The 19,987-nt window shown below is 33.9% G+C and overlaps 14 non-coding genes across 14 annotated transcripts; all 14 read left to right on the top strand.

Annotated features, from left to right (window-relative positions):
* Window positions 1–161: 161 nt before the first annotated feature.
* TRNAF-GAA (transfer RNA phenylalanine (anticodon GAA)) lies at window positions 162–234 on the top strand. The gene has a single exon. It is a non-coding gene; the product is annotated as a tRNA-Phe (tRNA).
* A 2,025-nt stretch (window positions 235–2,259) lies between these two features.
* TRNAF-GAA (transfer RNA phenylalanine (anticodon GAA)) lies at window positions 2,260–2,332 on the top strand. Its single transcript has one exon. It is a non-coding gene; the product is annotated as a tRNA-Phe (tRNA).
* Window positions 2,333–3,377: 1,045 nt separating this feature from the next.
* On the top strand, window positions 3,378–3,460 carry TRNAL-CAG (transfer RNA leucine (anticodon CAG)). The gene has a single exon. It is a non-coding gene; the product is annotated as a tRNA-Leu (tRNA).
* An 897-nt stretch (window positions 3,461–4,357) lies between these two features.
* TRNAF-GAA (transfer RNA phenylalanine (anticodon GAA)) lies at window positions 4,358–4,430 on the top strand. The gene has a single exon. It is a non-coding gene; the product is annotated as a tRNA-Phe (tRNA).
* Window positions 4,431–5,475: 1,045 nt separating this feature from the next.
* On the top strand, window positions 5,476–5,558 carry TRNAL-CAG (transfer RNA leucine (anticodon CAG)). The gene has a single exon. It is a non-coding gene; the product is annotated as a tRNA-Leu (tRNA).
* An 897-nt stretch (window positions 5,559–6,455) lies between these two features.
* Window positions 6,456–6,528, top strand: TRNAF-GAA (transfer RNA phenylalanine (anticodon GAA)). The gene has a single exon. It is a non-coding gene; the product is annotated as a tRNA-Phe (tRNA).
* A 1,045-nt stretch (window positions 6,529–7,573) lies between these two features.
* On the top strand, window positions 7,574–7,656 carry TRNAL-CAG (transfer RNA leucine (anticodon CAG)). The gene has a single exon. It is a non-coding gene; the product is annotated as a tRNA-Leu (tRNA).
* An 897-nt stretch (window positions 7,657–8,553) lies between these two features.
* On the top strand, window positions 8,554–8,626 carry TRNAF-GAA (transfer RNA phenylalanine (anticodon GAA)). Its single transcript has one exon. It is a non-coding gene; the product is annotated as a tRNA-Phe (tRNA).
* Window positions 8,627–10,651: 2,025 nt separating this feature from the next.
* Window positions 10,652–10,724, top strand: TRNAF-GAA (transfer RNA phenylalanine (anticodon GAA)). The gene has a single exon. It is a non-coding gene; the product is annotated as a tRNA-Phe (tRNA).
* Window positions 10,725–11,769: 1,045 nt separating this feature from the next.
* Window positions 11,770–11,852, top strand: TRNAL-CAG (transfer RNA leucine (anticodon CAG)). Its single transcript has one exon. It is a non-coding gene; the product is annotated as a tRNA-Leu (tRNA).
* An 897-nt stretch (window positions 11,853–12,749) lies between these two features.
* TRNAF-GAA (transfer RNA phenylalanine (anticodon GAA)) lies at window positions 12,750–12,822 on the top strand. Its single transcript has one exon. It is a non-coding gene; the product is annotated as a tRNA-Phe (tRNA).
* A 2,208-nt stretch (window positions 12,823–15,030) lies between these two features.
* TRNAF-GAA (transfer RNA phenylalanine (anticodon GAA)) lies at window positions 15,031–15,103 on the top strand. The gene has a single exon. It is a non-coding gene; the product is annotated as a tRNA-Phe (tRNA).
* A 2,005-nt stretch (window positions 15,104–17,108) lies between these two features.
* TRNAF-GAA (transfer RNA phenylalanine (anticodon GAA)) lies at window positions 17,109–17,181 on the top strand. Its single transcript has one exon. It is a non-coding gene; the product is annotated as a tRNA-Phe (tRNA).
* A 2,208-nt stretch (window positions 17,182–19,389) lies between these two features.
* On the top strand, window positions 19,390–19,462 carry TRNAF-GAA (transfer RNA phenylalanine (anticodon GAA)). Its single transcript has one exon. It is a non-coding gene; the product is annotated as a tRNA-Phe (tRNA).
* Window positions 19,463–19,987: the final 525 nt, after the last annotated feature.

Below are 19,987 nucleotides of genomic sequence, written 5' to 3'. Positions count from 1 at the left end.
GAGTTAATGAAAGTTATTAAATATGTACAACAAAATAGCAGGAGTTTCAAATAGAAATCATGCTGCAAAAACTAGTCAAAGCAAAAATAAAAATATCTACTTTCAGGGGTTTCGCTTGACATTTGCCAAGTGTCTAGCACTCCTAAAGTTGTTTGTGTTTGGCCGAAATAGCTCAGATGGGAGAGCGTTAGACTGAAGATCTAAAGGTCCCTGGTTCGATCCCGGGTTTCGGCAACATCATTTTTCTTGATTCTTTACATTTTAAGGAGAAAATAAACAAAGCACGTGGACTGATTATTTAAAGAAAATGTAAAAGGCCTAAAAATCTTAACTATCTACAGAAAATAAAATGTTAAAAAGATGAGAAATGGGAACTTTTCCATTTGAGCAAATTATTATTTTTTTGTAATTTTTCCTCTGTTTTGTTTATTTCCATTTCACTTAGCTGTAAGAGGATTTAAAGGGAACCTGATAGCTGATAAAGAAAGCATGTATCAGACACTAGCTGAATGATTTCAACCATGTATGTTTGACTATGAAATGCTGTGGTGTATATGAATTCATTGTGAGAAGTAATTTCTAAAATGGGGTCACTTTGGGGGGGTTTCTGCTGTTTTGGTACTTTTGGTACTCTGCAAATTTTACCTGCAAACTATTCTTGCAAAATCTGCATTCCAAAATCCAAATAGCGCTCTTATTTTCAAAGCCCTGCTGTGTGGCCAAACAGTAGATTCTGAAGAAATATGGTGCATCACCGCATTTTGTGAGAAATCTAACATTTCTAACATCCTAACAAAATAAAAGGAGGTTTGAAAGTGAATGCTGACAAAAAGTACACATATGAAAAATGCTATTTATTTACATTTTTGTGTGGTGCGACAAGTTGGTTTAAGGATATAAGCAGTCAAAGAATAAAAATGACTAATATTTCAAAATTTTAAACAAACTTTAGATATTTTCACAGAAAAAAACTAAAAATATATTGACCTAAATTTACAGTTAATGTAAAGTACAATGTGTCACAAAAAACACTTTCAGAATTACGGGGATATGTAGAAGCATTCCAGAGTTATTACTGCATACAGTGATAAAAGTCATATTTTTTTAAAATGGGGCTTGGCCATTTAGCTCAAAATAGGCTTGATAACTAATAGTTTAAACAAATGTATTGAAATAAAAACTGTAATATTAAATATTTTAAAATAATTTTCAATGACAATTACTGGTCATATTTCTTCTGACTAACTTGGAAAGAGTTAAGGCACAAAATCCACAAGAAGTCAGGATGGCTGAGTGTTCTAAGGCGCTGCGTTCAGGTCGCAGTCTCTCTTGGAGGCGTGGGTTCAAATCCCACTTCTTACATCACCTTTTCATGAAACTATACAGATTCTCAGTCAATTATTGATTAGATGGGGATCAAACCAAACTTAGCAATGGGCCTTAAAAAATCCGATCCCAAAGTTACCACTACCTGGGAGTCTTTGGGGTGAATCTGAAATTGTCGTCTATAAACGGAACTCTAGGACCGTGAAATAGTTTTTATGTGCATATGTTAGCTGTCTTGGCACTATAAAAATAATGCCGGCGGTCAATGGGGCGGGACTATTTCAACTCTTTGTGTTCTCTTTCCCTATTAGGGCGGAGACTCCACATCCTATGGGGCTGTTCTGGGAGATTTCTATAAACTGAATTGCCGGTAAGTCTAATTTCATATTTGATTACCTCATTCATCAATAGACCATAAAAATACTTAATAAACAAAAGCTTAAAAAGCAGGTAATCATAGTTTTAAAGTCTGAAATGCACATGCGATACTGACATCTAAGTTTCAGCACATTTTGGGACAAATGTTTTCACATTGAAAGTTAACAATCATTAAAATATTTTCTCTAAATTGTTGTCTCCTTTTTTGCTCCAATTATTTGCATTTAATAACAAATAAAACTTGATGTAACATTATGCATGCACATTGTCTTTTATGTGCAACCATCACCTGTCTCACAAACACAGGGTTTGAATGAACCTGATGAATGGAGTCAAATTGAAAATGTAAAAAAATCTCTGTCAAAATTGCTGTTTTTTTCTACTCATTCACAAAGAGTTAATGAAAGTTATTAAATATGTACAACAAAATAGCAGGAGTTTCAAATAGAAATCATGCTGCAAAAACTAGTCAAAGCAAAAATAAAAATATCTACTTTCAGGGGTTTCGCTTGACATTTGCCAAGTGTCTAGCACTCCTAAAGTTGTTTGTGTTTGGCCGAAATAGCTCAGATGGGAGAGCATTAGACTGAAGATCTAAAGGTCCCTGGTTCGATCCCGGCTTTCGGCAACATCATTTTTCTTGATTCTTTACATTTTAAGGAGAAAATAAACAAAGCACGTGGACTGATTATTTAAAGAAAATGTAAAAGGCCTAAAAATCTTAACTATCTACAGAAAATAAAATGTTAAAAAGATGAGAAATGGGAACTTTTCCATTTGAGCAAATTATTATTTTTTTGTCATTTTTCCTCTGTTTTGTTTATTTCCATTTCACTTAGCTGTAAGAGGATTTAAAGGGAACCTGATAGCTGATAAAGAAAGCATGTATCAGACACTAGCTGAATGATTTCAACCATGTATGTTTGACTATGAAATGCTGTGGTGTATATGAATTCATTGTGAGAAGTAATTTCTAAAATGGGGTCACTTTGGGGGGGTTTCTGCTGTTTTGGTACTTTTGGTACTCTGCAAATTTTACCTGCAAACTATTCTTGCAAAATCTGCATTCCAAAATCCAAATAGCGCTCTTATTTTCAAAGCCCTGCTGTGTGGCCAAACAGTAGATTCTGAAGAAATATGGTGCATCACCGCATTTTGTGAGAAATCTAACATTTCTAACATCCTAACAAAATAAAAGGAGGTTTGAAAGTGAATGCTGACAAAAAGTACACATATGAAAAATGCTATTTATTTACATTTTTGTGTGGTGCGACAAGTTGGTTTAAGGATATAAGCAGTCAAAGAATAAAAATGACTAATATTTCAAAATTTTAAACAAACTTTAGATATTTTCACAGAAAAAAACTAAAAATATATTGACCTAAATTTACAGTTAATGTAAAGTACAATGTGTCACAAAAAACACTTTCAGAATTACGGGGATATGTAGAAGCATTCCAGAGTTATTACTGCATACAGTGATAAAAGTCATATTTTTTTAAAATGGGGCTTGGCCATTTAGCTCAAAATAGGCTTGATAACTAATAGTTTAAACAAATGTATTGAAATAAAAACTGTAATATTAAATATTTTAAAATAATTTTCAATGACAATTACTGGTCATATTTCTTCTGACTAACTTGGAAAGAGTTAAGGCACAAAATCCACAAGAAGTCAGGATGGCCGAGTGGTCTAAGGCGCTGCGTTCAGGTCGCAGTCTCTCTTGGAGGCGTGGGTTCAAATCCCACTTCTGACATCACCTTTTCATGAAACTATACAGATTCTCAGTCAATTATTGATTAGATGGGGATCAAACCAAACTTAGCAATGGGCCTTAAAAAATCCGATCCCAAAGTTACCACTACCTGGGAGTCTTTGGGGAGAATCTGAAATTGTCGTCTATAAACGGAACTCTAGGACCGTGAAATAGTTTTTATGTGCATATGTTAGCTGTCTTGGCACTATAAAAATACTGCCGGCGGTCAATGGGGCGGGACTATTTCAACTCTTTGTGTTCTCTTTCCCTATTAGGGCGGAGACTCCACATCCTATGGGGCTGTTCTGGGAGATTTCTATAAACTGAATTGCCGGTAAGTCTAATTTCATATTTGATTACCTCATTCATCAATAGACCATAAAAATACTTAATAAACAAAAGCTTAAAAAGCAGGTAATCATAGTTTTAAAGTCTGAAATGCACATGCGATACTGACATCTAAGTTTCAGCACATTTTGGGACAAATGTTTTCACATTGAAAGTTAACAATCATTAAAATATTTTCTCTAAATTGTTGTCTCCTTTTTTGCTCCAATTATTTGCATTTAATAACAAATAAAACTTGATGTAACATTATGCATGCACATTGTCTTTTATGTGCAACCATCACCTGTCTCACAAACACAGGGTTTGAATGAACCTGATGAATGGAGTCAAATTGAAAATGTAAAAAAATCTCTGTCAAAATTGCTGTTTTTTTCTACTCATTCACAAAGAGTTAATGAAAGTTATTAAATATGTACAACAAAATAGCAGGAGTTTCAAATAGAAATCATGCTGCAAAAACCAGTCAAAGCAAAAATAAAAATATCTACTTTCAGGGGTTTCGCTTGACATTTGCCAAGTGTCTAGCACTCCTAAAGTTGTTTGTGTTTGGCCGAAATAGCTCAGATGGGAGAGCGTTAGACTGAAGATCTAAAGGTCCCTGGTTCGATCCCGGGTTTCGGCAACATCATTTTTCTTGATTCTTTACATTTTAAGGAGAAAATAAACAAAGCACGTGGACTGATTATTTAAAGAAAATGTAAAAGGCCTAAAAATCTTAACTATCTACAGAAAATAAAATGTTAAAAAGATGAGAAATGGGAACTTTTCCATTTGAGCAAATTATTATTTTTTTGTAATTTTTCCTCTGTTTTGTTTATTTCCATTTCACTTAGCTGTAAGAGGATTTAAAGGGAACCTGATAGCTGATAAAGAAAGCATGTATCAGACACTAGCTGAATGATTTCAACCATGTATGTTTGACTATGAAATGCTGTGGTGTATATGAATTCATTGTGAGAAGTAATTTCTAAAATGGGGTCACTTTGGGGGGGTTTCTGCTGTTTTGGTACTTTTGGTACTCTGCAAATTTTACCTGCAAACTATTCTTGCAAAATCTGCATTCCAAAATCCAAATAGCGCTCTTATTTTCAAAGCCCTGCTGTGTGGCCAAACAGTAGATTCTGAAGAAATATGGTGCATCACCGCATTTTGTGAGAAATCTAACATTTCTAACATCCTAACAAAATAAAAGGAGGTTTGAAAGTGAATGCTGACAAAAAGTACACATATGAAAAATGCTATTTATTTACATTTTTGTGTGGTGCGACAAGTTGGTTTAAGGATATAAGCAGTCAAAGAATAAAAATGACTAATATTTCAAAATTTTAAACAAACTTTAGATATTTTCACAGAAAAAAACTAAAAATATATTGACCTAAATTTACAGTTAATGTAAAGTACAATGTGTCACAAAAAACACTTTCAGAATTACGGGGATATGTAGAAGCATTCCAGAGTTATTACTGCATACAGTGATAAAAGTCATATTTTTTTAAAATGGGGCTTGGCCATTTAGCTCAAAATAGGCTTGATAACTAATAGTTTAAACAAATGTATTGAAATAAAAACTGTAATATTAAATATTTTAAAATAATTTTCAATGACAATTACTGGTCATATTTCTTCTGACTAACTTGGAAAGAGTTAAGGCACAAAATCCACAAGAAGTCAGGATGGCCGAGTGGTCTAAGGCGCTGCGTTCAGGTCGCAGTCTCTCTTGGAGGCGTGGGTTCAAATCCCACTTCTGACATCACCTTTTCATGAAACTATACAGATTCTCAGTCAATTATTGATTAGATGGGGATCAAACCAAACTTAGCAATGGGCCTTAAAAAATCCGATCCCAAAGTTACCACTACCTGGGAGTCTTTGGGGAGAATCTGAAATTGTCGTCTATAAACGGAACTCTAGGACCGTGAAATAGTTTTTATGTGCATATGTTAGCTGTCTTGGCACTATAAAAATACTGCCGGCGGTCAATGGGGCGGGACTATTTCAACTCTTTGTGTTCTCTTTCCCTATTAGGGCGGAGACTCCACATCCTATGGGGCTGTTCTGGGAGATTTCTATAAACTGAATTGCCGGTAAGTCTAATTTCATATTTGATTACCTCATTCATCAATAGACCATAAAAATACTTAATAAACAAAAGCTTAAAAAGCAGGTAATCATAGTTTTAAAGTCTGAAATGCACATGCGATACTGACATCTAAGTTTCAGCACATTTTGGGACAAATGTTTTCACATTGAAAGTTAACAATCATTAAAATATTTTCTCTAAATTGTTGTCTCCTTTTTTGCTCCAATTATTTGCATTTAATAACAAATAAAACTTGATGTAACATTATGCATGCACATTGTCTTTTATGTGCAACCATCACCTGTCTCACAAACACAGGGTTTGAATGAACCTGATGAATGGAGTCAAATTGAAAATGTAAAAAAATCTCTGTCAAAATTGCTGTTTTTTTCTACTCATTCACAAAGAGTTAATGAAAGTTATTAAATATGTACAACAAAATAGCAGGAGTTTCAAATAGAAATCATGCTGCAAAAACCAGTCAAAGCAAAAATAAAAATATCTACTTTCAGGGGTTTCGCTTGACATTTGCCAAGTGTCTAGCACTCCTAAAGTTGTTTGTGTTTGGCCGAAATAGCTCAGATGGGAGAGCGTTAGACTGAAGATCTAAAGGTCCCTGGTTCGATCCCGGGTTTCGGCAACATCATTTTTCTTGATTCTTTACATTTTAAGGAGAAAATAAACAAAGCACGTGGACTGATTATTTAAAGAAAATGTAAAAGGCCTAAAAATCTTAACTATCTACAGAAAATAAAATGTTAAAAAGATGAGAAATGGGAACTTTTCCATTTGAGCAAATTATTATTTTTTTGTAATTTTTCCTCTGTTTTGTTTATTTCCATTTCACTTAGCTGTAAGAGGATTTAAAGGGAACCTGATAGCTGATAAAGAAAGCATGTATCAGACACTAGCTGAATGATTTCAACCATGTATGTTTGACTATGAAATGCTGTGGTGTATATGAATTCATTGTGAGAAGTAATTTCTAAAATGGGGTCACTTTGGGGGGGTTTCTGCTGTTTTGGTACTTTTGGTACTCTGCAAATTTTACATGCAAACTATTCTTGCAAAATCTGCATTCCAAAATCCAAATAGCGCTCTTATTTTCAAAGCCCTGCTGTGTGGCCAAACAGTAGATTCTGAAGAAATATGGTGCATCACCGCATTTTGTGAGAAATCTAACATTTCTAACATCCTAACAAAATAAAAGGAGGTTTGAAAGTGAATGCTGACAAAAAGTACACATATGAAAAATGCTATTTATTTACATTTTTGTGTGGTGCGACAAGTTGGTTTAAGGATATAAGCAGTCAAAGAATAAAAATGACTAATATTTCAAAATTTTAAACAAACTTTAGATATTTTCACAGAAAAAAACTAAAAATATATTGACCTAAATTTACAGTTAATGTAAAGTACAATGTGTCACAAAAAACACTTTCAGAATTACGGGGATATGTAGAAGCATTCCAGAGTTATTACTGCATACAGTGATAAAAGTCATATTTTTTTAAAATGGGGCTTGGCCATTTAGCTCAAAATAGGCTTGATAACTAATAGTTTAAACAAATGTATTGAAATAAAAACTGTAATATTAAATATTTTAAAATAATTTTCAATGACAATTACTGGTCATATTTCTTCTGACTAACTTGGAAAGAGTTAAGGCACAAAATCCACAAGAAGTCAGGATGGCCGAGTGGTCTAAGGCGCTGCGTTCAGGTCGCAGTCTCTCTTGGAGGCGTGGGTTCAAATCCCACTTCTGACATCACCTTTTCATGAAACTATACAGATTCTCAGTCAATTATTGATTAGATGGGGATCAAACCAAACTTAGCAATGGGCCTTAAAAAATCCGATCCCAAAGTTACCACTACCTGGGAGTCTTTGGGGAGAATCTGAAATTGTCGTCTATAAACGGAACTCTAGGACCGTGAAATAGTTTTTATGTGCATATGTTAGCTGTCTTGGCACTATAAAAATACTGCCGGCGGTCAATGGGGCGGGACTATTTCAACTCTTTGTGTTCTCTTTCCCTATTAGGGCGGAGACTCCACATCCTATGGGGCTGTTCTGGGAGATTTCTATAAACTGAATTGCCGGTAAGTCTAATTTCATATTTGATTACCTCATTCATCAATAGACCATAAAAATACTTAATAAACAAAAGCTTAAAAAGCAGGTAATCATAGTTTTAAAGTCTGAAATGCACATGCGATACTGACATCTAAGTTTCAGCACATTTTGGGACAAATGTTTTCACATTGAAAGTTAACAATCATTAAAATATTTTCTCTAAATTGTTGTCTCCTTTTTTGCTCCAATTATTTGCATTTAATAACAAATAAAACTTGATGTAACATTATGCATGCACATTGTCTTTTATGTGCAACCATCACCTGTCTCACAAACACAGGGTTTGAATGAACCTGATGAATGGAGTCAAATTGAAAATGTAAAAAAATCTCTGTCAAAATTGCTGTTTTTTTCTACTCATTCACAAAGAGTTAATGAAAGTTATTAAATATGTACAACAAAATAGCAGGAGTTTCAAATAGAAATCATGCTGCAAAAACCAGTCAAAGCAAAAATAAAAATATCTACTTTCAGGGGTTTCGCTTGACATTTGCCAAGTGTCTAGCACTCCTAAAGTTGTTTGTGTTTGGCCGAAATAGCTCAGATGGGAGAGCGTTAGACTGAAGATCTAAAGGTCCCTGGTTCGATCCCGGGTTTCGGCAACATCATTTTTCTTGATTCTTTACATTTTAAGGAGAAAATAAACAAAGCACGTGGACTGATTATTTAAAGAAAATGTAAAAGGCCTAAAAATCTTAACTATCTACAGAAAATAAAATGTTAAAAAGATGAGAAATGGGAACTTTTCCATTTGAGCAAATTATTATTTTTTTGTAATTTTTCCTCTGTTTTGTTTATTTCCATTTCACTTAGCTGTAAGAGGATTTAAAGGGAACCTGATAGCTGATAAAGAAAGCATGTATCAGACACTAGCTGAATGATTTCAACCATGTATGTTTGACTATGAAATGCTGTGGTGTATATGAATTCATTGTGAGAAGTAATTTCTAAAATGGGGTCACTTTGGGGGGGTTTCTGCTGTTTTGGTACTTTTGGTACTCTGCAAATTTTACCTGCAAACTATTCTTGCAAAATCTGCATTCCAAAATCCAAATAGCGCTCTTATTTTCAAAGCCCTGCTGTGTGGCCAAACAGTAGATTCTGAAGAAATATGGTGCATCACCGCATTTTGTGAGAAATCTAACATTTCTAACATCCTAACAAAATAAAAGGAGGTTTGAAAGTGAATGCTGACAAAAAGTACACATATGAAAAATGCTATTTATTTACATTTTTGTGTGGTGCGACAAGTTGGTTTAAGGATATAAGCAGTCAAAGAATAAAAATGACTAATATTTCAAAATTTTAAACAAAATTTAGATATTTTCACAGAAAAAAACTAAAAATATATTGACCTAAATTTACAGTTAATGTAAAGTACAATGTGTCACAAAAAACACTTTCAGAATTACGGGGATATGTAGAAGCATTCCAGAGTTATTACTGCATACAGTGATAAAAGTCATATTTTTTTAAAATGGGGCTTGGCCATTTAGCTCAAAATAGGCTTGATAACTAATAGTTTAAACAAATGTATTGAAATAAAAACTGTAATATTAAATTTTTTAAAATAATTTTCAATGACAATTACTGGTCATATTTCTTCTGACTAACTTGGAAAGAGTTAAGGCACAAAATCCACAAGAAGTCAGGATGGCTGAGTGTTCTAAGGCGCTGCGTTCAGGTCGCAGTCTCTCTTGGAGGCGTGGGTTCAAATCCCACTTCTTACATCACCTTTTCATGAAACTATACAGATTCTCAGTCAATTATTGATTAGATGGGGATCAAACCAAACTTAGCAATGGGCCTTAAAAAATCCGATCCCAAAGTTACCACTACCTGGGAGTCTTTGGGGTGAATCTGAAATTGTCGTCTATAAACGGAACTCTAGGACCGTGAAATAGTTTTTATGTGCATATGTTAGCTGTCTTGGCACTATAAAAATACTGCCGGCGGTCAATGGGGCGGGACTATTTCAACTCTTTGTGTTCTCTTTCCCTATTAGGGCGGAGACTCCACATCCTATGGGGCTGTTCTGGGAGATTTCTATAAACTGAATTGCCGGTAAGTCTAATTTCATATTTGATTACCTCATTCATCAATAGACCATAAAAATACTTAATAAACAAAAGCTTAAAAAGCAGGTAATCATAGTTTTAAAGTCTGAAATGCACATGCGATACTGACATCTAAGTTTCAGCACATTTTGGGACAAATGTTTTCACATTGAAAGTTAACAATCATTAAAATATTTTCTCTAAATTGTTGTCTCCTTTTTTGCTCCAATTATTTGCATTTAATAACAAATAAAACTTGATGTAACATTATGCATGCACATTGTCTTTTATGTGCAACCATCACCTGTCTCACAAACACAGGGTTTGAATGAACCTGATGAATGGAGTCAAATTGAAAATGTAAAAAAATCTCTGTCAAAATTGCTGTTTTTTTCTACTCATTCACAAAGAGTTAATGAAAGTTATTAAATATGTACAACAAAATAGCAGGAGTTTCAAATAGAAATCATGCTGCAAAAACCAGTCAAAGCAAAAATAAAAATATCTACTTTCAGGGGTTTCGCTTGACATTTGCCAAGTGTCTAGCACTCCTAAAGTTGTTTGTGTTTGGCCGAAATAGCTCAGATGGGAGAGCGTTAGACTGAAGATCTAAAGGTCCCTGGTTCGATCCCGGGTTTCGGCAACATCATTTTTCTTGATTCTTTACATTTTAAGGAGAAAATAAACAAAGCACGTGGACTGATTATTTAAAGAAAATGTAAAAGGCCTAAAAATCTTAACTATCTACAGAAAATAAAATGTTAAAAAGATGAGAAATGGGAACTTTTCCATTTGAGCAAATTATTATTTTTTTGTAATTTTTCCTCTGTTTTGTTTATTTCCATTTCACTTAGCTGTAAGAGGATTTAAAGGGAACCTGATAGCTGATAAAGAAAGCATGTATCAGACACTAGCTGAATGATTTCAACCATGTATGTTTGACTATGAAATGCTGTGGTGTATATGAATTCATTGTGAGAAGTAATTTCTAAAATGGGGTCACTTTGGGGGGGTTTCTGCTGTTTTGGTACTTTTGGTACTCTGCAAATTTTACCTGCAAACTATTCTTGCAAAATCTGCATTCCAAAATCCAAATAGCGCTCTAATTTTCAAAGCCCTGTTGTGTGGCCAAACAGTAGATTCTGAAGAAATATGGTGCATCACCGCATTTTGTGAGAAATCTAACATTTCTAACATCCTAACAAAATAAAAGGAGGTTTGAAAGTGAATGCTGACAAAAAGTACACATATGAAAAATGCTATTTATTTACATTTTTGTGTGGTGCGACAAGTTGGTTTAAGGATATAAGCAGTCAAAGAATAAAAATGACTAATATTTCAAAATTTTAAACAAAATTTAGATATTTTCACAGAAAAAAACTAAAAATATATTGACCTAAATTTACAGTTAATGTAAAGTACAATGTGTCACAAAAAACACTTTCAGAATTACGGGGATATGTAGAAGCATTCCAGAGTTATTACTGCATACAGTGATAAAAGTCATATTTTTTAAAAATGGGGCTTGGCCATTTAGCTCAAAATAGGCTTGATAACTAATAGTTTAAACAAATGTATTGAAATAAAAACTGTAATATTAAATATTTTAAAATAATTTTCAATGACAATTACTGGTCATATTTCTTCTGACTAACTTGGAAAGAGTTAAGGCACAGAATCCACAAGAAGTCAGGATGGCTGAGCGGTCTAAGGCGCTGCGTTCAGGTCGCAGTCTCTCTTGGAGGCGTGGGTTCAAATCCCACTTCTGACATCACCTTTTCATGAAACTATACAGATTCTCAGTCAATTATTGATTAGATGGGGATCAAACCAAACTTAGCAATGGGCCTTAAAAAATCCGATCCCAAAGTTACCACTACCTGGGAGTCTTTGGGGTGAATCTGAAATTGTCGTCTATAAACGGAACTCTAGGACCGTGAAATAGTTTTTATGTGCATATGTTAGCTGTCTTGGCACTATAAAAATACTGCGGGCGGTCAATGGGGCGGGACTATTTCAACTCTTTGTGTTCTCTTTCCCTATTAGGGCGGAGACTCCACATCCTATGGGGCTGTTCTGGGAGATTTCTATAAACTGAATTGCCGGTAAGTCTAATTTCATATTTGATTACCTCATTCATCAATAGACCATAAAAATACTTAATAAACAAAAGCTTAAAAAGCAGGTAATCATAGTTTTAAAGTCTGAAATGCACATGCGATACTGACATCTAAGTTTCAGCACATTTTGGGACAAATGTTTTCACATTGAAAGTTAACAATCATTAAAATATTTTCTCTAAATTGTTGTCTCCTTTTTTGCTCCAATTATTTGCATTTAATAACAAATAAAACTTGATGTAACATTATGCATGCACATTGTCTTTTATGTGCAACAATCACCTGTCTCACAAACACAGGGTTTGAATGAACCTGATGAATGGAGTCAAATTGAAAATGTAAAAAAATCTCTGTCAAAATTGCTGTTTTTTTCTACTCATTCACAAAGAGTTAATGAAAGTTATTAAATATGTACAACAAAATAGCAGGAGTTTCAAATAGAAATCATGCTGCAAAAACCAGTCAAAGCAAAAATAAAAATATCTACTTTCAGGGGTTTCGTTTGACATTTGCCAAGTGTCTAGCACTCCTAAAGTTGTTTGTGTTTGGCCAAAATAGCTCAGATGGGAGAGCGTTAGACTGAAGATCTAAAGGTCCCTGGTTCGATCCCGGGTTTCGGCAACATCATTTTTCTTGATTCTTTACATTTTAAGGAGAAAATAAACAAAGCACGTGGACTGATTATTTAAAGAAAATGTAAAAGGCCTAAAAATCTTAACTATCTACAGAAAATAAAATGTTAAAAAGATGAGAAATGGGAACTTTTCCATTTGAGCAAATTATTATTTTTTTGTAATTTTTCCTCTGTTTTGTTTATTTCCATTTCACTTAGCTGTAAGAGGATTTAAAGGGAACCTGATAGCTGATAAAGAAAGCATGTATCAGACACTAGCTGAATGATTTCAACCATGTATGTTTGACTATGAAATGCTGTGGTGTATATGAATTCATTGTGAGAAGTAATTTCTAAAATGGGGTCACTTTGGGGGGGTTTCTGCTGTTTTGGTACTTTTGGTACTCTGCAAATTTTACCTGCAAACTATTCTTGCAAAATCTGCATTCCAAAATCCAAATAGCGCTCTAATTTTCAAAGCCCTGTTGTGTGGCCAAACAGTAGATTCTGAAGAAATATGGTGCATCACCGCATTTTGTGAGAAATCTAACATTTCTAACATCCTAACAAAATAAAAGGAGGTTTGAAAGTGAATGCTGACAAAAAGTACACATATGAAAAATGCTATTTATTTACATTTTTGTGTGGTGCAACAAGTTGGTTTAAGGATATAAGCAGTCAAAGAATAAAAATGACTAATATTTCAAAATTTTAAACAAAATTTAGATATTTTCACAGAAAAAAACTAAAAATATATTGACCTAAATTTACAGTTAATGTAAAGTACAATGTGTCACAAAAAACACTTTCAGAATTACGGGGATATGTAGAAGCATTCCAGAGTTATTACTGCATACAGTGATAAAAGTCATATTTTTTTAAAATGGGGCTTGGCCATTTAGCTCAAAATAGGCTTGATAACTAATAGTTTAAACAAATGTATTGAAATAAAAACTGTAATATTAAATATTTTAAAATAATTTTCAATGACAATTACTGGTCATATTTCTGCTGACTAACTTGGAAAGAGTTAAGGCACAGAATCCACAAGAAGTCAGGCGCTGCGTTCAGGTCGCAGTCTCTCTTGGAGGCGTGGGTTCAAATCCCACTTTTGACATCACCTTTTCATGAAACTATACAGATTCTCAGTCAATTATTGATTAGATGGGGATCAAACCAAACTTAGCAATGGGCCTTAAAAACCTGATCCCAAAGTTACCACTACCTGGGAGTCTTTGGGGTGAATCTGAAATTGTCGTCTATAAACGGAACTCTAGGACCGTGAAATAGTTTTTATGTGCATATGTTAGCTGTCTTGGCACTATAAAAATACTGCGGGCGGTCAATGGGGCGGGACTATTTCAACTCTTTGTGTTCTCTTTCCGTATTAGGGCGGAGACTCCACATCCTATGGGGCTGTTCTGGGAGATTTCTATAAACTGAATTGCCGGTAAGTCTAATTTCATATTTGATTACCTCATTCATCAATAGACCATAAAAATACTTAATAAACAAAAGCTTAAAAGGTAGGTAATCATAGTTTTAAAGTCTGAAATGCACATGCGATACTGAATTATTATTATTATTATTATTATTTATTGTTATAGCGCCATTTATTCCATGGCTCTTTACAAGTGAGGAGGGGTATACATAATAAAAACAAGTACAATAATCTTGAACAATACAAGTCATAACTGGTACAGGAGGAGTGAGGACCCTGCCCGCGAGGGCTCACAATCTACAAGGGATGGGTGAGAATACAGTAGGTGAGATGACATCTAAGTTTCAGCACATTTTGGGACAAATGTTTTCACATTGAAAGTTAACAATCATTAAAATATTTTCTCTAAATTGTTGTCTCCTTTTTTGCTCCAATTATTTGCATTTAATAACAAATAAAACTTGATGTAACATTATGCATGCACATTGTCTTTTATGTGCAACCATCACCTGTCTCACAAACACAGGGTTTGAATGAACCTGATGAATGGAGTCAAATTGAAAATGTAAAAAAATCTCTGTCAAAATTGCTGTTTTTTTCTACTCATTCACAAAGAGTTAATGAAAGTTATTAAATATGTACAACAAAATAGCAGGAGTTTCAAATAGAAATCATGCTGCAAAAACCAGTCAAAGCAAAAATAAAAATATCTACTTTCAGGGGTTTCGTTTGACATTTGCCAAGTGTCTAGCACTCCTAAAGTTGTTTGTGTTTGGCCAAAATAGCTCAGATGGGAGAGCGTTAGACTGAAGATCTAAAGGTCCCTGGTTCGATCCCGGGTTTCGGCAACATCATTTTTCTTGATTCTTTACATTTTAAGGAGAAAATAAACAAAGCACGTGGACTGATTATTTAAAGAAAATGTAAAAGGCCTAAAAATCTTAACTATCTACAGAAAATAAAATGTTAAAAAGATGAGAAATGGGAACTTTTCCATTTGAGCAAATTATTATTTTTTTGTAATTTTTCCTCTGTTTTGTTTATTTCCATTTCACTTAGCTGTAAGAGGATTTAAAGGGAACCTGATAGCTGATAAAGAAAGCATGTATCAGACACTAGCTGAATGATTTCAACCATGTATGTTTGACTATGAAATGCTGTGGTGTATATGAATTCATTGTGAGAAGTAATTTCTAAAATGGGGTCACTTTGGGGGGGTTTCTGCTGTTTTGGTACTTTTGGTACTCTGCAAATTTTACCTGCAAACTATTCTTGCAAAATCTGCATTCCAAAATCCAAATAGCGCTCTTATTTTCAAAGCCCTGTTGTGTGGCCAAACAGTAGATTCTGAAGAAATATGGTGCATCACCGCATTTTGTGAGAAATCTAACATTTCTAACATCCTAACAAAATAAAAGGAGGTTTGAAAGTGAATGCTGACAAAAAGTACACATATGAAAAATGCTATTTATTTACATTTTTGTGTGGTGCAACAAGTTGGTTTAAGGATATAAGCAGTCAAAGAATAAAAATGACTAATATTTCAAAATGTTAAACAAAATTTAGATATTTTCACAGAAAAAAACTAAAAATATATTGACCTAAATTTACAGTTAATGTAAAGTACAATGTGTCACAAAAAACACTTTCAGAATTACGGGGATATGTAGAAGCATTCCAGAGTTATTACTGCATACAGTGATAAAAGTCATATTTTTTTAAAATGGGGCTTGGCCATTTAGCTCAAAATAGGCTTGATAACTAATAGTTTAAACAAATGTATTGAAATAAAAACTGTAATATTAAATATTTTAAAATAATTTTCAATGACAATTACTGGTCATATTTCTGCTGACTAACTTGGAAAGAGTTAAGGCACAGAATCCACAAGAAGTCAGGCGCTGCGTTCAGGTCGCAGTCTCTCTTGGAGGCGTGGGTTCAAATCCCACTTTTGACATCACCTTTTCATGAAACTATACAGATTCTCAGTCAATTATTGATTAGATGGGGATCAAACCAAACTTAGCAATGGGCCTTAAAAACCTGATCCCAAAGTTACCACTACCTGGGAGTCTTTGGGGTGAATCTGAAATTGTCGTCTATAAACGGAACTCTAGGACCGTGAAATAGTTTTTATGTGCATATGTTAGCTGTCTTGGCACTATAAAAATACTGCGGGCGGTCAATGGGGCGGGACTATTTCAACTCTTTGTGTTCTCTTTCCCTATTAGGGCGGAGACTCCACATCCTATGGGGCTGTTCTGGGAGATTTCTATAAACTGAATTGCCGGTAAGTCTAATTTCATATTTGATTACCTCATTCATCAATAGACCATAAAAATACTTAATAAACAAAAGCTTAAAAAGCAGGTAATCATAGTTTTAAAGTCTGAAATGCACATGCGATACTGACATCTAAGTTTCAGCACATTTTGGGACAAATGTTTTCACATTGAAAGTTAACAATCATTAAAATATTTTCTCTAAATTGTTGTCTCCTTTTTTGCTCCAATTATTTGCATTTAATAACAAATAAAACTTGATGTAACATTATGCATGCACATTGTCTTTTATGTGCAACCATCACCTGTCTCACAAACACAGGGTTTGAATGAACCTGATGAATGGAGTCAAATTGAAAATGTAAAAAAATCTCTGTCAAAATTGCTGTTTTTTTCTACTCATTCACAAAGAGTTAATGAAAGTTATTAAATATGTACAACAAAATAGCAGGAGTTTCAAATAGAAATCATGCTGCAAAAACCAGTCAAAGCAAAAATAAAAATATCTACTTTCAGGGGTTTCGTTTGACATTTGCCAAGTGTCTAGCACTCCTAAAGTTGTTTGTGTTTGGCCAAAATAGCTCAGATGGGAGAGCGTTAGACTGAAGATCTAAAGGTCCCTGGTTCGATCCCGGGTTTCGGCAACATCATTTTTCTTGATTCTTTACATTTTAAGGAGAAAATAAACAAAGCACGTGGACTGATTATTTAAAGAAAATGTAAAAGGCCTAAAAATCTTAACTATCTACAGAAAATAAAATGTTAAAAAGATGAGAAATGGGAACTTTTCCATTTGAGCAAATTATTATTTTTTTGTAATTTTTCCTCTGTTTTGTTTATTTCCATTTCACTTAGCTGTAAGAGGATTTAAAGGGAACCTGATAGCTGATAAAGAAAGCATGTATCAGACACTAGCTGAATGATTTCAACCATGTATGTTTGACTATGAAATGCTGTGGTGTATATGAATTCATTGTGAGAAGTAATTTCTAAAATGGGGTCACTTTGGGGGGGTTTCTGCTGTTTTGGTACTTTTGGTACTCTGCAAATTTTACCTGCAAACTATTCTTGCAAAATCTGCATTCCAAAATCCAAATAGCGCTCTTATTTTCAAAGCCCTGTTGTGTGGCCAAACAGTAGATTCTGAAGAAATATGGTGCATCACCGCATTTTGTGAGAAATCTAACATTTCTAACATCCTAACAAAATAAAAGGAGGTTTGAAAGTGAATGCTGACAAAAAGTACACATATGAAAAATGCTATTTATTTACATTTTTGTGTGGTGCAACAAGTTGGTTTAAGGATATAAGCAGTCAAAGAATAAAAATGACTAATATTTCAAAATTTTAAACAAAATTTAGATATTTTCACAGAAAAAAACTAAAAATATATTGACCTAAATTTACAGTTAATGTAAAGTACAATGTGTCACAAAAAACACTTTCAGAATTACGGGGATATGTAGAAGCATTCCAGAGTTATTACTGCATACAGTGATAAAAGTCATATTTTTTTAAAATGGGGCTTGGCCATTTAGCTCAAAATAGGCTTGATAACTAATAGTTTAAACAAATGTATTGAAATAAAAACTGTAATATTAAATATTTTAAAATAATTTTCAATGACAATTACTGGTCATATTTCTGCTGACTAACTTGGAAAGAGTTAAGGCACAGAATCCACAAGAAGTCAGGCGCTGCGTTCAGGTCGCAGTCTCTCTTGGAGGCGTGGGTTCAAATCCCACTTTTGACATCACCTTTTCATGAAACTATACAGATTCTCAGTCAATTATTGATTAGATGGGGATCAAACCAAACTTAGCAATGGGCCTTAAAAACCTGATCCCAAAGTTACCACTACCTGGGAGTCTTTGGGGTGAATCTGAAATTGTCGTCTATAAACGGAACTCTAGGACCGTGAAATAGTTTTTATGTGCATATGTTAGCTGTCTTGGCACTATAAAAATACTGCGGGCGGTCAATGGGGCGGGACTATTTCAACTCTTTGTGTTCTCTTTCCCTATTAGGGCGGAGACTCCACATCCTATGGGGCTGTTCTGGGAGATTTCTATAAACTGAATTGCCGGTAAGTCTAATTTCATATTTGATTACCTCATTCATCAATAGACCATAAAAATACTTAATAAACAAAAGCTTAAAAGGTAGGTAATCATAGTTTTAAAGTCTGAAATGCACATGCGATACTGAATTATTATTATTATTATTATTATTTATTGTTATAGCGCCATTTATTCCATGGCTCTTTACAAGTGAGGAGGGGTATACATAATAAAAACAAGTACAATAATCTTGAACAATACAAGTCATAACTGGTACAGGAGGAGTGAGGACCCTGCCCGCGAGGGCTCACAATCTACAAGGGATGGGTGAGAATACAGTAGGTGAGATGACATCTAAGTTTCAGCACATTTTGGGACAAATGTTTTCACATTGAAAGTTAACAATCATTAAAATATTTTCTCTAAATTGTTGTCTCCTTTTTTGCTCCAATTATTTGCATTTAATAACAAATAAAACTTGATGTAACATTTTGCATGCACATTGTCTTTTATGTGCAACCATCACCTGTCTCACAAACACAGGGTTTGAATGAACCTGATGAATGGAGTCAAATTGAAAATGTAAAAAAATCTCTGTCAAAATTGCTGTTTTTTTCTACTCATTCACAAAGAGTTAATGAAAGTTATTAAATATGTACAACAAAATAGCAGGAGTTTCAAATAGAAATCATGCTGCAAAAACCAGTCAAAGCAAAAATAAAAATATCTACTTTCAGGGGTTTCGTTTGACATTTGCCAAGTGTCTAGCACTCCTAAAGTTGTTTGTGTTTGGCCAAAATAGCTCAGATGGGAGAGCGTTAGACTGAAGATCTAAAGGTCCCTGGTTCGATCCCGGGTTTCGGCAACATCATTTTTCTTGATTCTTTACATTTTAAGGAGAAAATAAACAAAGCACGTGGACTGATTATTTAAAGAAAATGTAAAAGGCCTAAAAATCTTAACTATCTACAGAAAATAAAATGTTAAAAAGATGAGAAATGGGAACTTTTCCATTTGAGCAAATATTATTTTTTTGTAATTTTTCCTCTGTTTTGTTTATTCCCATTTCACTTAGCTGTAAGAGGATTTAAAGGGAACCTGATAGCTGATAAAGAAAGCATGTATCAGACACTAGCTGAATGATTTCAACCATGTATGTTTGACTATGAAATGCTGTGGTGTATATGAATTCATTGTGAGAAGTAATTTCTAAAATGGGGTCACTTTGGGGGGGGTTTCTGCTGTTTTGGTACTTTTGGTACTCTGCAAATTTTACCTGCAAACTATTCTTGCAAAATCTGCATTCCAAAATCCAAATAGCGCTCTTATTTTCAAAGCCCTGCTGTGTGGCCAAACAGTAGATTCTGAAGAAATATGGTGCATCACCGCA

The sequence above is a fragment of the Ranitomeya variabilis genome, chromosome 4, assembly GCF_051348905.1.
Source record: "Ranitomeya variabilis isolate aRanVar5 chromosome 4, aRanVar5.hap1, whole genome shotgun sequence".
Taxonomy (NCBI): Eukaryota; Metazoa; Chordata; class Amphibia; order Anura; family Dendrobatidae; genus Ranitomeya; species Ranitomeya variabilis.
Note: the sequence above shows the minus strand (reverse complement) of the source record. Positions and strands in the feature narration are given on the sequence as shown.